The sequence below is a fragment of the Choristoneura fumiferana genome, chromosome 17 (genome assembly GCF_025370935.1).
Source record: "Choristoneura fumiferana chromosome 17, NRCan_CFum_1, whole genome shotgun sequence".
Classification (NCBI taxonomy): Eukaryota; Metazoa; Arthropoda; class Insecta; order Lepidoptera; family Tortricidae; genus Choristoneura; species Choristoneura fumiferana.
In genome coordinates, this window is record NC_133488.1 from 20,134,178 (window position 1) to 20,148,017 (window position 13,840).

At 35.6% G+C, this 13,840-nt stretch overlaps 1 protein-coding gene and 1 long non-coding RNA gene across 4 annotated transcripts in view; one reads left to right on the plus strand and one right to left on the minus strand.

Moving 5' to 3' along the window:
• br (broad-complex core protein) overlaps positions 1 to 13,840 on the plus strand; it is a 173,544-nt gene that overhangs the window by 57,782 nt on the left and 101,922 nt on the right. The window lies entirely within an intron of this gene.
• Positions 1,461 to 2,866, minus strand: LOC141437095 (uncharacterized). The gene is made up of 2 exons (XR_012452364.1): positions 2,721 to 2,866; positions 1,461 to 2,362 (listed from the first exon to the last, which is right to left on the minus strand). It is a non-coding gene; the product is annotated as an uncharacterized lncRNA (long non-coding RNA).

The window sequence follows — 13,840 nt, forward strand, 5'->3', positions numbered from 1 at the left end:
GTTTTGTCGCAAAGAAGCGATATATGTACGAGTATGTACTTCAACATAAATTACTAAGAGACCCACATAAAAGAAAAAAATATATACCAACCTCCCCATTAATCTATTAGGTATCATTATAGTAAAATTTGAGGCTTTTTTGTTTAAAAAGGGAATAATATTATACAAGTAGGTATACATCATATTTTTCAAAATGTAATTTTTTGATACCGGTTTCCTACATCAAATAAATTAAAAAAATGTATATATTTTAACTGTCGTAAATATTGATTATTTACGAACCGACTATGCGGTAGGCAAAATAATCTGTGAAATATTTATTACATTTTTACAAAATAACCTCAACTTGAATACCCTTGATACTTTCGTTCAATCAACCAAATCTGCCCACATCCATCTTGAAGGATTCTTTATTTTTGGTTTAGCCGTTTTTGAGATAGCTATTGAACTTTGAAGTGACAAAGTCGGGGATTTTCCAACTTTTTAGGGTTCCGTGCGCAAAGGGCGCCAACGGAACGCTATTACTGAGATTCCGCTGTCTGTCTGTCTGTCTATCCGTCCGTCTGTCACAGGGCTCTATCTTTTGAGCCGTAATAGCTAGGTACTTGAAATTTTCACAGATTATGTATTACTGTGGCCGCTATAACAAAAAATACTGAAAACCGAATAAAATAAATATTTAAGGGGGGCTCCCATACAACAAACGTGATTTTTTGCCGTTTTTTGCTTGTTATTAATAACGACAACAGGTAGACGCTTGAAATATTCACTGAATATTTAGTTGTATAATCACTTTAAAAATAAATTAAAATAAAATAAATATCTTCCACACAACAAACCTTTTTTTCTTTTCCTTTTTTTTGCTAATGTCCAATGTTGTATAGATAATGGTACGGAACCCTTCGTACGTGAGTCCGACTCGCATTTGGACGGTTTTTTTATTGGTTGTGTTAGTTTACCACTGTTTTATTTTGACAAGCGTATGGGATGTCAACATGACATTAGTAGCACAACGGTTCCACCCTAGTAGTTAGTGGTTCAGTTTTCTCAACTGTAATTACGAAAAGTGAAATTGATAAGGCAGCAAAAAATAATGAAAAAAAAACAAGTGGCTAACAACTACTATATAATCCGAAATATTTTAATGCTAAGATTTTTTCATATAACACATTACATAGGCAGGCGTGGAGCAAGAGAGGAGAGGCCTTTGCCCAGCAGTGGGACACAAGTACAATCAAATTACATACGACAAAATAAAATCACAAATTAAATAAAAACAATAATAAATATCACTCTCTCTCACTTAAAAATGTTCCGTTGATAAATGTGAAGTCAAAAAGGCCCCCTCGAGTTGCCCGGGGCGCAAAAGTACCCATTAACCATCACACTGCTAAGTACTGTAGTGGACGGACGGTCCACTAGCTTAATATTTCCCTATTTTATTAAGAAAAAACACTTCGTTATTATTTTTTGTATATTTTAAGATCACGTTCCTACGTTGGCAGCTAGCATACAAGTCTTCTGTTTAACACCCTTGCGTCCGTTTCCTATTATTATTTTAAAATTAGAACTATGCTGCCAGCATCGAATCAACGGACACAAGAGGTTAGTACAATATCCCTCCCTCCTATTGAGGTTAGGACTAACCTACCTAGGCAGGAACAGTTAACAAAGGTCTACCATAGCTCTGCTAGAGCTGACCTGCAGGTTAAATAAGACCAGCCTTAATAAACATTGGGAACATGCCCTTAAATGGCCAACTCACAAGCCCGCAGCTCGAATGAACAAAACCTGCCGAAAGATCATTCATGGCAGTAACTAAACTAAGTGCTTGTTTATGTTTGGCTAAGGCAATACAAAAAAATTAATAGTGTTTAGGACACTTTCCAACATTATCGTGTTTACAACACATATTGCCAAAGCCAACCGCATGTAAAGCTAGCCTTACACAACGGTATAGACACAGCATCGTTTATGATGTGTGTCGCACCACCATGCAATGCGAACTTCACATCAGATGAAAAGCTAGCTCCACACCGCAGTATAAACACAGCATCGCTTATGATGTGTGTTGCACCACAGTGCTTCACTGACTTTAGATCCTAAGTTTTCTTAAAAATTTCATTTTTTAACTATTAAATACTATCACTGATGAGTTGAAGCATCGTCCCCATCATAGGACTTTGAAATGGCTGATGGTGGTGGTGAAGTGTCATATCACCCCTTCAACACGGTGCGCAGTCCGCATTAGCGCCAGACCCATTCATGCACCAGACAACACGGAGTGCAGTCTGCATTTGCGCCAGCCAAGCTCTTCAACTCACGATGTCATGCCACATCAGAGACATGTTGTCATCAGTATCTAGTCAGAAAATATTTTTAAATACACATGCAATTATAAATTCATTAAACAATTATACATTCATTATTAATCACTCTTTTACATTAAACATTCTCATAACATAATATATTATCTCTTTAAACAACGGCGAAAGTGCTTTAATTATATTCTCAATACCATCAAAGTCCATTCTCCACTGATAAAAAATTAATATATTAGTTATTATTCAGAACGTGAGATTCCTTTAACTAAAAAAATAAAAATTCAGCATCCTCGTTCCAAGCTAAACTTAAGAAAAATAATATGTTAAACTATAAACAATTAAATTGGAGCGCCATTCTGGTACTATACAGCATCTAGATTAAATAAATTATACAACTTTGTCTATTTTTTATTCTTTCTTCTAAACTTCGTAATTCCATGAAGCATGGAATCAGTCTGCAACTTCTATCTTGCTCCAACAAGAACTTTCGCCCTTGGTTTCCTAACCAAAGCGTCTCCGATGAGCATGTAACATAAAAAAAAACACTAGGTACTTTACTGGTTTTGTCCATTCCTTGGTCAGAAACACCTAATTTTTTGAGGTCACTTAAGGCCACCCAGGGGTGTTAGAACTATTTTTGTGCACGCTAAAATTAGGCGGCTAATCCACCTTAAAAAATGAAATTGGGTCATTTGAGCGGGCACTCGGCTGAAACTATAGCTTCTGCTTAGTCTGCTGGCCGAGCTGAAATAACTAATTTTTCTCAAAAATGACCGTAAAAGTTGACATTATTGTTTACATATCAGAAGGTGAAGTGCATAGTTTATGGTCAGCGAAAAATTAAAAAGTTAAACGATTGCAGGCGCGCTGGCTCGACAATAATGAATTAGCGCGCCTGCAATCAGTCACATTTTTTTTAAAGTTAAAAAGGCCATGGCAATATTGGCACAAGTCGTATACATACAGCCAAGTCTAATGGCCGGTATCAGATATTTTGTTGGAACTCCGGACTTTTTCTATGGGTCTGAAATAGCTTGTGGTGTTTTCGGTGGAAAAACACCTGCAGTTTATTTTTTAATGAAAAAAGGCGGGAAAGCATAAGAAAAATATTGGATTAAATTAAATTTTACAATATATTTTGAGAAAAAGTTTATTCTATTTCAGAATTATTCACCATTTTTGAGAAAAGCTTTATATTAGTCTCGGCTGGAATAGCAATTGCTGGCTTCGTATTAGTTAAACGGACTCGCAAGCTCGTCCGTTTAATACTCATACTCAGCCAGCAATTGCCTACTTCCAGGCCACGACAATAATCTACTATAGTAGGATTAAAAATAATGTTGTCCATATTTTCCTTTTATCGCAACGAGATCTAGCAAGCGTACGTCACGTCTGTCACCTGCATTAATATGCCACAGTGGACCGGGAAAAAACATCAGACACGTTCTAGCGGCCTAAGAAATAGAGTCGTATAGATATTTAAGCTCGCTTTGCTCTGTTAAATAGGTACTGGTGCGGGTGACTGTACCATTTTATGCCATCTAATAATTTAATAAGTGCTAAAGCTCAAGTGCGTGAACGCACCATTAGCTGAGTTTGCTCTTTTTGCCGCAGGACAGACTACTTGTAAAGTTTTTTTTTACTCTTCATTATAATCTGTGCTGTATTATATTTTATCTTGTATTATTTTTATTGTTGTACTGTTGGCAAATAAATATTTTCTTTCTTTCTGTAAATATAAATTTTAGATAAAAAATGAACGTGTACTAGACCAACCTATATTCGTCCCACAACTGGGCACAGGCCTTCTTAACTATAAAGACTAGTAAAATGGGTCTATACGGTAAACATTCACGAGTTTCCCGCATATTTATCACACAGAAATCGGTCTCAAAAGCACCCGTTGCGTAAGTGGCCGCCCCCATATTTTGATAGTGACACGAATAGTCAGTTACATTCTAACAGCTGAACGTCGGAAACCCACCTAAACGGGTTCCAACCTTAGCGGAACCAACCTCTATTGGGTACATGTAAGGTACAAAGTAAGTTTGTTCGAATCATCTTCGAAAGCGACTGAATGCAGCGGCTGTCATATCATACCGCCGTGTCAGGCATGAGTGCCACAATGTTACAATCTATAAAAAATATGTATCACCCTCGGCAGGGCTCCTACACTATAATAGCAACTCTACTCCTTGCTCATAAGAATCTAAAGGACTGGAAGAGGTAGGAAAGAAAGCAACAGTAAATTGGTAATTCTGTTTTCTCTGTATTTGCCCGCTCATGGCTGTAAAATGGGGGGTTTTGAGAGATGTAGTTATTTTGTTTTATTGTTGGTAGTTTTGTTTGCTGTAGAAGATACACTAAACTTTTCTCGTCCGTGTAAGTAGCCAGTTGGTATGTTTAGTCAAGTTTGGTCAGCAAATTAATTTATTGCAATTTTAGCAAGCAAAGGATCTAACAAAAAGACAGTGTCTACAAAAAAATGTTTACTTTCTATATAATATTTTTTAGGTGTTTTTATTTATTTTCAAAAAATGGAGGAGGTTCTCAATTCGGTTTAGATACGACTATGTGTGTGTGTGTGTGTGTGTGTGTGTGTGTGTGTGTGTATGTTTGTTACTCCTTCACGCTAAAACGGCTGAACGGAAATTTGGTATATAAATAGCTGGACGTCTGGAATGACATCTAGGTACACTGTTTTTTGTGCCAATATTCCCATGGAATCGGAATTAAATTGAAATTATGTCAACAGCTAGAAGCATAAAGTTTGGTGTGGATATTTTATTTACAATGTTACCTAATTGTATTGTATTTTTTAAATCCTGAAATTTCAATAAAATAATACTGGTGATGTTATGCTTTCGGCATGCGAAGCAGCTATTAAAGTCTAGTTGCTTATAAATTGAGTACACTGCCTCAACCTTGGGGCAAAGCTAATATACTTAAGCAAAATGTAGTATCATTTCCTCACAAAAGATTGTCTGATAGATGTTTAATCAAGTGAAATCCTATGCATTTGTCGGAATCGAAACTAATTAACCTTTTTTGTATGCTGAATATTTTCATGGCTATATGTTGCTTAATTGTCGTCATTATCATGCTTCATTGTGCATTACTTAAAACCTCCGGCATTTTAAGATAAAGATATTTCATTCAACTAATAGCATAAAATCTATTCGCCGAGAGTTATCAAGTATTATGACAACGCTTCGGAATAGCGACGGTCGCTTAGCTATCGCAAACTGTATGACAAGCGTCGCTTTGTCACCACGCGAACCGAGTTTCATGGTACCGGGCATTCAGTTCTTGTCAAACGGCCGGGCGAGCGAGCGAACGCAGCTGCCATATTGAAAGGTTCTGAAATGGGTTTCATCCCTGTATTTCTTTTATTATTATTTTATGTATTTTTTTCTTTAATTGTGTAATATAGTTTTTAAGTATTTTATTTGTAATTATATTTTTATGAAAAAATGACTTTCTGCCAAGTTTCTTGCGGCGCATTCTTCTTGGCAATGATGGTCTTTCCGGAAGCGCTGGTAGTTTAAAAAAATGACGTGTAAAAGTGCCCATTGCGGCCTATTTACTGAATAAATCATTTGAATTTGAATTTGAATTTGAGTCGTTTGGGAGTCGCGTGTTGTCTTCTGATTTATACAGATAATAATTGATTGTGATTCTTATTTAAATTGATAATATTAGTTACTGGGTAGAGTTTTTCTTTAACTTGTCGTTGAAAGGACTAGAGTTGTTATTGAATTTTGCACCCAAACCTATGAGTGCAGAGAAGTTAGAGATTAGGTTGGACATTGGCTGAACTTACGCAAATTACGACAAAAATTCAAAAAATCTCAACACAAAATATTTGACCCACCAATTTTATATACATGTAGTCATTTTGTACCTAGTTGTTTCTGTTTTTTTTATTTAACATAAGGCATTCTTTTCGTTTTTTAATTACTTTTTATTTTTCGTTTAGCCTGAGACACAGGAATTATCCTAGTTCAGGCAGGCGTGTTACATAGATTTTAAGTGAAATATTGTATTTTGTTATTTTGTACCGAAATGAATTTGATAAATTTTATTATTATTATTATTATTATTATTTTATACTATACATTCAAAGTCGAGTCAAAGATATTTTATTGTATTTAGACTGTAACAAGGACTTATCCACCACCTGTTCAGAAAAACTTCTGTTGAGAAGAATCCAGGTTAATTTTTTTCAAAACAGATCTACAATATAATTTAATGTCCTTATATCACAAGGTATACTCAGCGGTAAAAAAATCTGGCCCTCAAATGTTGCATTAATAGGTAATTTTGTAGTAGAGTGGACCAAATTTTGGGCCGCGTGTGTAGGTATTTAAAATTTACACAACTGTTTTTTTATAAAATTGAAATAACATTATTTTCATTTTAAATATAATGACCCGGATAACGCGCACGTGCGCGTGTTGCAGCAGCCGCTGAGTCGCGTTGCTCCGAAGACGAAGGGCTACGGATTAGCCCGAAACATGTCGAGCTAAACTCGATTTAAGACGTGAGTTATCCGGGTCATTATATTTAATATGAGTGAGTCTCACGGTAGTTTCATGTTCAAAATTATTTTCATTAGTATCATAATCGTATATAATATCAGCATAATAATCTTTTAGTCTCTAAGTAAAATTTAGATTAATAGTTAATTCTGATTTAAACTTGATAGTTTCTACTTTTGACACTAAGTACTAAACTGAGATCAACACTAGATAAAGATATTTATTTCCAGTAAGAAAAACCTTTTTTTTTTAAGCCACAATTTACAAAAAAACAACTAGATAGGTATTACAAATATTTTCGCCAAACTGCTAAGCAGTTTATTTTCGGAGACATTTTCATTACCTACATCGTCTATATAAAATGTTGTCTCTTAAAATAAAACACGAAGTCCAGCCCTAAATCCTTTTCCGAGACCTAATCCACCCTAATACGACCCCAAGCATCGAAATCAAAACCTAGAAAGCACTGCGCGACAACTAAGCACCACGCCCGCATGTAGAATTAAAAATACGCAAAATACAGCCACTTCACTTCTAACCCACCCTGCGTATTTTTCGGTATGCGTGGCAGGTGGGTGGTGGGGGTTCGTTAAAAAGCACCGTGAGTACGTAGTATTATAAAAGTTGTGCCTGCCGCGTGTAAGTAGTGGGGTGGGAGGGGGCGCCCCCTGCCACCCCTAGTTAGACAGTTAAAAGTATGCGGTATTAACAGTACAAAACGGAAATGAATATACGGGTAGGCAGAGGTTTTCGGTAGCTGCGAGCTGCGACGGAGCTTAGATAATGAAAATACTTTTGTCGGACCGGTTTTTTTCGTTTTGAGTCAAGAGGGTTGCTCTAGTATTTGCTTGGTATGGCTAGAGCACTCGTTGGGACTGCGTTCTCTTGTTTAAAAAATAATTGAAGGAACATAACTATAAAGATGTTGAATGAAGGCGAAAATGTATTTTGAAGGAAGGAGAGTATGGTTTTTGAAATGGAACTCTTTATTTCTATTTATTAATCAATTTAGTTCTACTAATTTATGACATAACCTCTTGAAGTCCAAGTCAAATATTTGATTTATGAACATTAAACTTTATGTCATTGACATAAAGTTTAATGTTCAGTTCAAACGCCCAGTGTCCGTTATAAAGGACATTGGGCGTCAGAGGGAACATATATTTATATACATACATGACATTTTTTACCTATTTTCCTAATTTTCATTAACTAAAAATTTAGTCTTTTTTATTAAAATAAATAAATTAAACATAATACAGATGGAACATTGTACCTCTAAGCCGCGCCGTGGTATGGTGGCCGAGTGGTTTTACCTATGGCCTTTCAAGCAGAGGATCGTGGGTTCAAACCCCGGCTCGCACCTCTGAGTTTTTCGAAATTCATGTGCGAAATTACATTTGAAATTGACAGATAAAATAAGCTGGGACTTTGGTCATGCTATTAAACTGAATTTGAAAACAATAGCAAAGCATTCCTTGCTTTAACCAGCTGAACAAAACGCGATCCGACGTTGAAAATCATTATATAAATATAAAACATATTACCCAATATAAGTAAGTTAATGTACCTACTATTTAATGGCAAAATTTATCTCCGCAGATCTTAAACTATCTTATTTTAAAGATAATACATATTTTTTGTAGCCAGAAATGGAATTTGGTTTTTGTTTTGACTAAAAAAATGATACAATTTCATATTATACATATTTAACTACATAGACCTGCGTAAACCCTGAAAACAGTACACCATTTGTTCTTTAGACAGTTGTCTAGAAAGTAAATACTATAGTGTGGCTTCTCGAAGCGGAAAACCTTGGAAGTAAAGAAAAACCTACTCGTTTTTATAATAAAGAAGAATTTTGAACTGTTTAAAAACTCATATTTTTAGATAATATATTCTTTGGAATCCTTAGGAGGCTGACATAGTTGTAAAGATAAATCTTAAAATTTGAGTCATCGCTGCAAGGCACAGGCCTCCACTCAGAATGAGAGGGCTTGGGTCATTACACACACCATCTAGTTTTTTGCAAGTGTTTTTCTTTTCCGTAAAACTCATGCTAAATTTGAAATGTAATTTTGCACATAAATTACAATAAGTAAACTCAGAGGTGCAAACTCAGGCTCAAACCCATAACCCACTGCTTGACTGCCCATAGATGAAATCATTTAGCTACCACGACTTCGAAAATAGACGACGAAAATTTGAGTATCCAAAATCTTTTCGGAAATACGTAACTTCATTTAGAATGATTTCTTATATGTTAAGAATTAGTGTAAACTTGCAGAATTCATTTCACACACTTGAAAGCAAATGAATACTTGAATTAAAACAGCGAGCATTAGTAGCTCGCAAAAATTTGCCACTCTTTACCCCGCGCTCCCACATGCCGCCAAAAAACAGGGAACCCAATCCTATACCCAACCGCGACCCAGCCCCCGCATTAACAAAAGAACTTTCTAATGACAAATTTCCTACTGAAAAATCTAATTCACGCACGGGAGGCACCCTCTTCCCCCACCACCCTCTCAACATCCGTACATATACGCAATTTTTGATCAATACTTAAAAATTAACCCAGCCTCCGGTAGTTTTTAAAATTACTGCGCATGTCATGATTTTTAATCAGACCCCTTTGTGACGCCTACATTTGTACACACACACACAAATTGTACATGTTTAAACGTGTCCTGATGTGATTATACTTTTTGTACGTTCGATTGGATTTCGGCTCTAGCGTTGGCTTGAGATGACTTTCGGTGACTCTTTTAGGTATTCTGCGGATTTGATGATATTGCTACTTATTTCGTGTTCTACATCTGAAGCTACAACTTTGAAGTGATTTGTTTTGTATTATTTTATTGGTACAAAAAGAAGATTTTGCTCAGTATTTGATGCCAGTTAAATCAAATTTAGCTATCTGCATCTTTAGGATTTAAGAGGCATCAGAAGTACTTTATTAGATTTTTGTATATGTGTGTAAAAGCTTATTCGTTTTATTTTAGATACAGAGGAGATGCTTTGAAAATAAATGTATTTAAATTAGTAACGTTCCACCAGAATCCAAGGAAATCAAAAAATCCCCTCGAAAGTGATTCAAGTTATGGTTATGACTATAGTGATAGTAAATACAGTTAATGAGAATGTTAGCTCTTAGGAGCCCTTACTAAAACTAGCTCCTTTTAAAGATACTTCTTCGGTCCCGGTGCCCTCGCAACAATAAATTATGTCCCACTAAGGCTGTGCAAGCTTGTCGTACATATACGTGGGTATGCTATAGGCTGTATATGAGATGGCATAAGCGACTTAGTACGAAACAACTTAATGTTTTTACGCGGGACACGTTCCTAATAAAGTATAGTGTCTTCTGCCTACATTTTGAAAGCGAGCATATGGGTATGTTTCTGTTTAGTCGTTCCCTCATGCCTAGGGATCGTGGTCTTCAACGAGCTTACACTTTGTAAGGAATATTCGTTCCCGTCGATTCCTGTTCAAAGTGGCCTTGACGAGAGAGCTAAACATCAGGGATTTGGAGTCCTTTATTGGATGATTCAATCTGGTAGGACGGTTCACCCTAAATGTATGTTTGTCTCCATGCAGTATTAAAAATGTTATCTGAAATTATGAATGCTACTTAAAATATAATTTAAATCACTAAACAGTTGAAATAGATTCAGTTGAGTCGATAAGAATAGGTAACCATTTCATTGTGTCGGCGTTCAAATCTGAAGGAGCGTACTCAACAAAGAAATAACTTAGCATCTAATTTATTTAATATATAATAAGGTAAATCGGTCGATTCCCTGCAAGATAGAAATTGGGTCGGAAGCGGAACTCGGTCAAGGGAACACACTGTTTGTTCTACGTCTTGCTTCTTTCATGTACTCAAATATTTGAATAACGCAGTAATTTTTTGCGAATTTTGTACGAGTTGTTCTAGGCACTAACTTTCTCGCTGATCAGAAGCGTGCTGTTGCTTCCAGCGTGGCGGGTGACATAGTCAGAGTATAGGTTGCCACGTCAACGCTTCGCAAAAAAATAGACTTTGTTTAATCTGCTAGGAAAAACCTGTTTTTTTTTTATTAGATGATATTTTTTACTAGCCTAATACTTCAATAACTTTTGTTTAGGTCAATCCCTTGCATATGAGTCCAAATCTAATTAGTTTTCCCAGATTAGATTACATTAGACTTATTACTGCACTATGAAAATAAACATCACAATTTCGTTAAATGTGTTGTTGTTTTGTTATTTATCTGACGTAGAAAAACAACCAGTAATTCACAAAAGGATCATCGAAAAATCAATAGAATACAATCAAATGTCAGTTAGTAGAATCATGAAAAAAATTACATTGCTGAATGTTTAGGTCAAAAATAAAAATGGACACAATTATTAAATAACTTTTAAAGTAATAACATGAAATACTGAAAACTTAAAAAAATACATAAAAACAAAAAGAAAACCAAAACATCAATATCAAAGTGTCCGGTCGTCTTTGAGAACATGTTCCTGCCACTTTATTTGAATCGCCTCCAAGCATTCGTTCCGCCATCTCCTTTTTGGTCTGCGTCTGTTGTGATGGCTATCTCAAAGAACCTAGGGAATTGTGACACCGTTTCAAATTTGCCAAAAATGCTTACGTATCCAGCTGCTTATTCTCTCCTACGGGTCTCATTTCTTGACCCCGTTGTTTTTTTTTTTCGATTCGATTTTGAAAAATGTTTGAAATGGAGGTTGAATTATGTCAAAGTGTATTTAAGCTACTTTAAAATGCTCATAGCTCGCAGAGCCACTAGTCCTTCTTTGAAGTCAGTTAAAAACGTTTTAATAACAACTCTACGATAATATTATTAAATAAAACATTTACACTACGGACGGCTTCCTTGTACCCATCACTCGCGTAGCGTACTACGCCGTAGCCCGCCTACGTTAAAACAATATTTTTTCTAATTTCGAGAATGAGATGGCTATTTTAGCTCTGCTAATTTATTTTAAGATTACGCAAAAAACTTTTGAAACATCGTGGTGTGAAAATAAGTTGATCTGTTTAAAAGTTTTTTCTTGTTGTAGAATTTTTTGTTGTCGGCCTTATTTTTTCAAATGGTTTTCGTCTGTTAGATTGTTGGTTGCGTTAAAAGTTGTTCTGCTCTGATGGGTACAGGTGGTAAGCTGTCCTTCATTGTGGCGTTCTGAGGGGTGGCCCTTGTACATCAGTGGATTGTGGACGAGATGTTATCATCAATGGTTTCAGTGGAGGTGATAACAACGATATGAGTAATGCTCGTGTCTTGAGGAGTTACGAGAAGTAGAAGGTAAAAATGGGAATGGGTCGTTACTTAACTAGTCTTAATAAAGAAAAAAATACTGCCGAATTTATAACATCCTCCTTTTTTGAAGTCGGTTCAAAAGAAAAATTTCGCAAAATCGCTCGCGCTGTTGGTTCTCTTTTAATAAATAAATTGAATAATATTGGATTTATGAATCCTACTCAAATTTGGCCAACTCGTATTGTAAATATTGTAATACAACTTATACAATTTTTCAAATCAGAAGGAAATGCCCATTCTTAAATTGTCAACTTTACAAAATCACAGGTGTTTAGAAATGAACCTGTCTGTATTTATATTTTTTTTATTTTATTACCAGAATACTTTTATTGCAATATTTTAAATTACTCTCCCAAAACAATTGCTATTTTATCCAACAGGAATGGTTAGTCAAGCACAGAATCAAAATTAATATTTCATCATTTTAAACCACATTTTTTTCCCTAGTCTCGCTATCGATCACGAAAATCGGACTCCTAAACCCTCTTATTTAGGGGAGAACTAAAAATCTACTACTCCCGCCCCCGGTTTCGCTCGCAAATAAATGACCAATTACTCTGATAAATGACGTACCGACAGATTTTATAATCTGAATTTGGACGCTGAATAAAATGAAACTCCATGATGCTTTGTTTGGAAATGTGGAAAAACGGTATTGGAAGTAGCTATTTAAAAGTAAATTATGCAAATACTTAGTGAAAGCAAATAAAATACTAACCAAGCAATTTTATTTTGAAACTTGCTTTTGTTCGCTACTTAGCCGCATATGTACTTATTTTTATCTACATGCATATCATAACTTCCCTATTATATGTTCAGAAACGACTATCAAATGGCCTTTATTAAGAAACCTGGTATCTGCGGGTGCATCTTAATGTTTACATTAAAGTATCGGTAATACTTTTTTTAACAATGCATATCTGTACATATTGTAGAAAACTTATGACATGCATGTAGATAATAATTGTTATTCAAAGTCAAAGTCAAAGTCAAAGTCAAAGTCAGTCAAAGTCAAAGTCAAGTCAGTCAAAGTCAAAGTCAAAGTCAAAGTCAAAGTCAAAGTCAGTCAAAGTCAAAGTCAAAGTCAAAATACAGGCCATATCTGAACATATTATAGAAAACTTATGATATGCATGTAGATAAAGTTATGTATGCGGCTATACATAATTAGGCATTAAAACACTCGTGTGATCTTATTATGAAACTCGCCTTCGGCTCGTTTCATAAAACCACACTCGTACTTTAATGCCTCTCATTATGCACCAGCCACATAAATAACTATTAGACTTTTGGTGGTAACCTTTATTGTCTCGCGATCGCCAGCCGTCTGTACGAGTACGTCTATCTCTCCGCGGCTTAACTTATAGACTATAGATAGCTTTTGCCCGCGGCTTCGCCCGCGTGGGATTCGGTTATCGCGCGTTGTTCCCTCGGGAACTGTGCATTTTCCGGGATTAAAAGTAACCTATGTCACTCTCTGGCCCATAAACAATCTCCATGCCAAAAAATCACGTCGATCCGTCGCTCCGTTTCGACGGACAAACATGACACACAAACACACACTTTTGCATTTATAATATTAAGTAAGTATGGATTAGTACAAGGATGCTGTAATTTTTTATGGAACTTTATTATGTTAACCAAG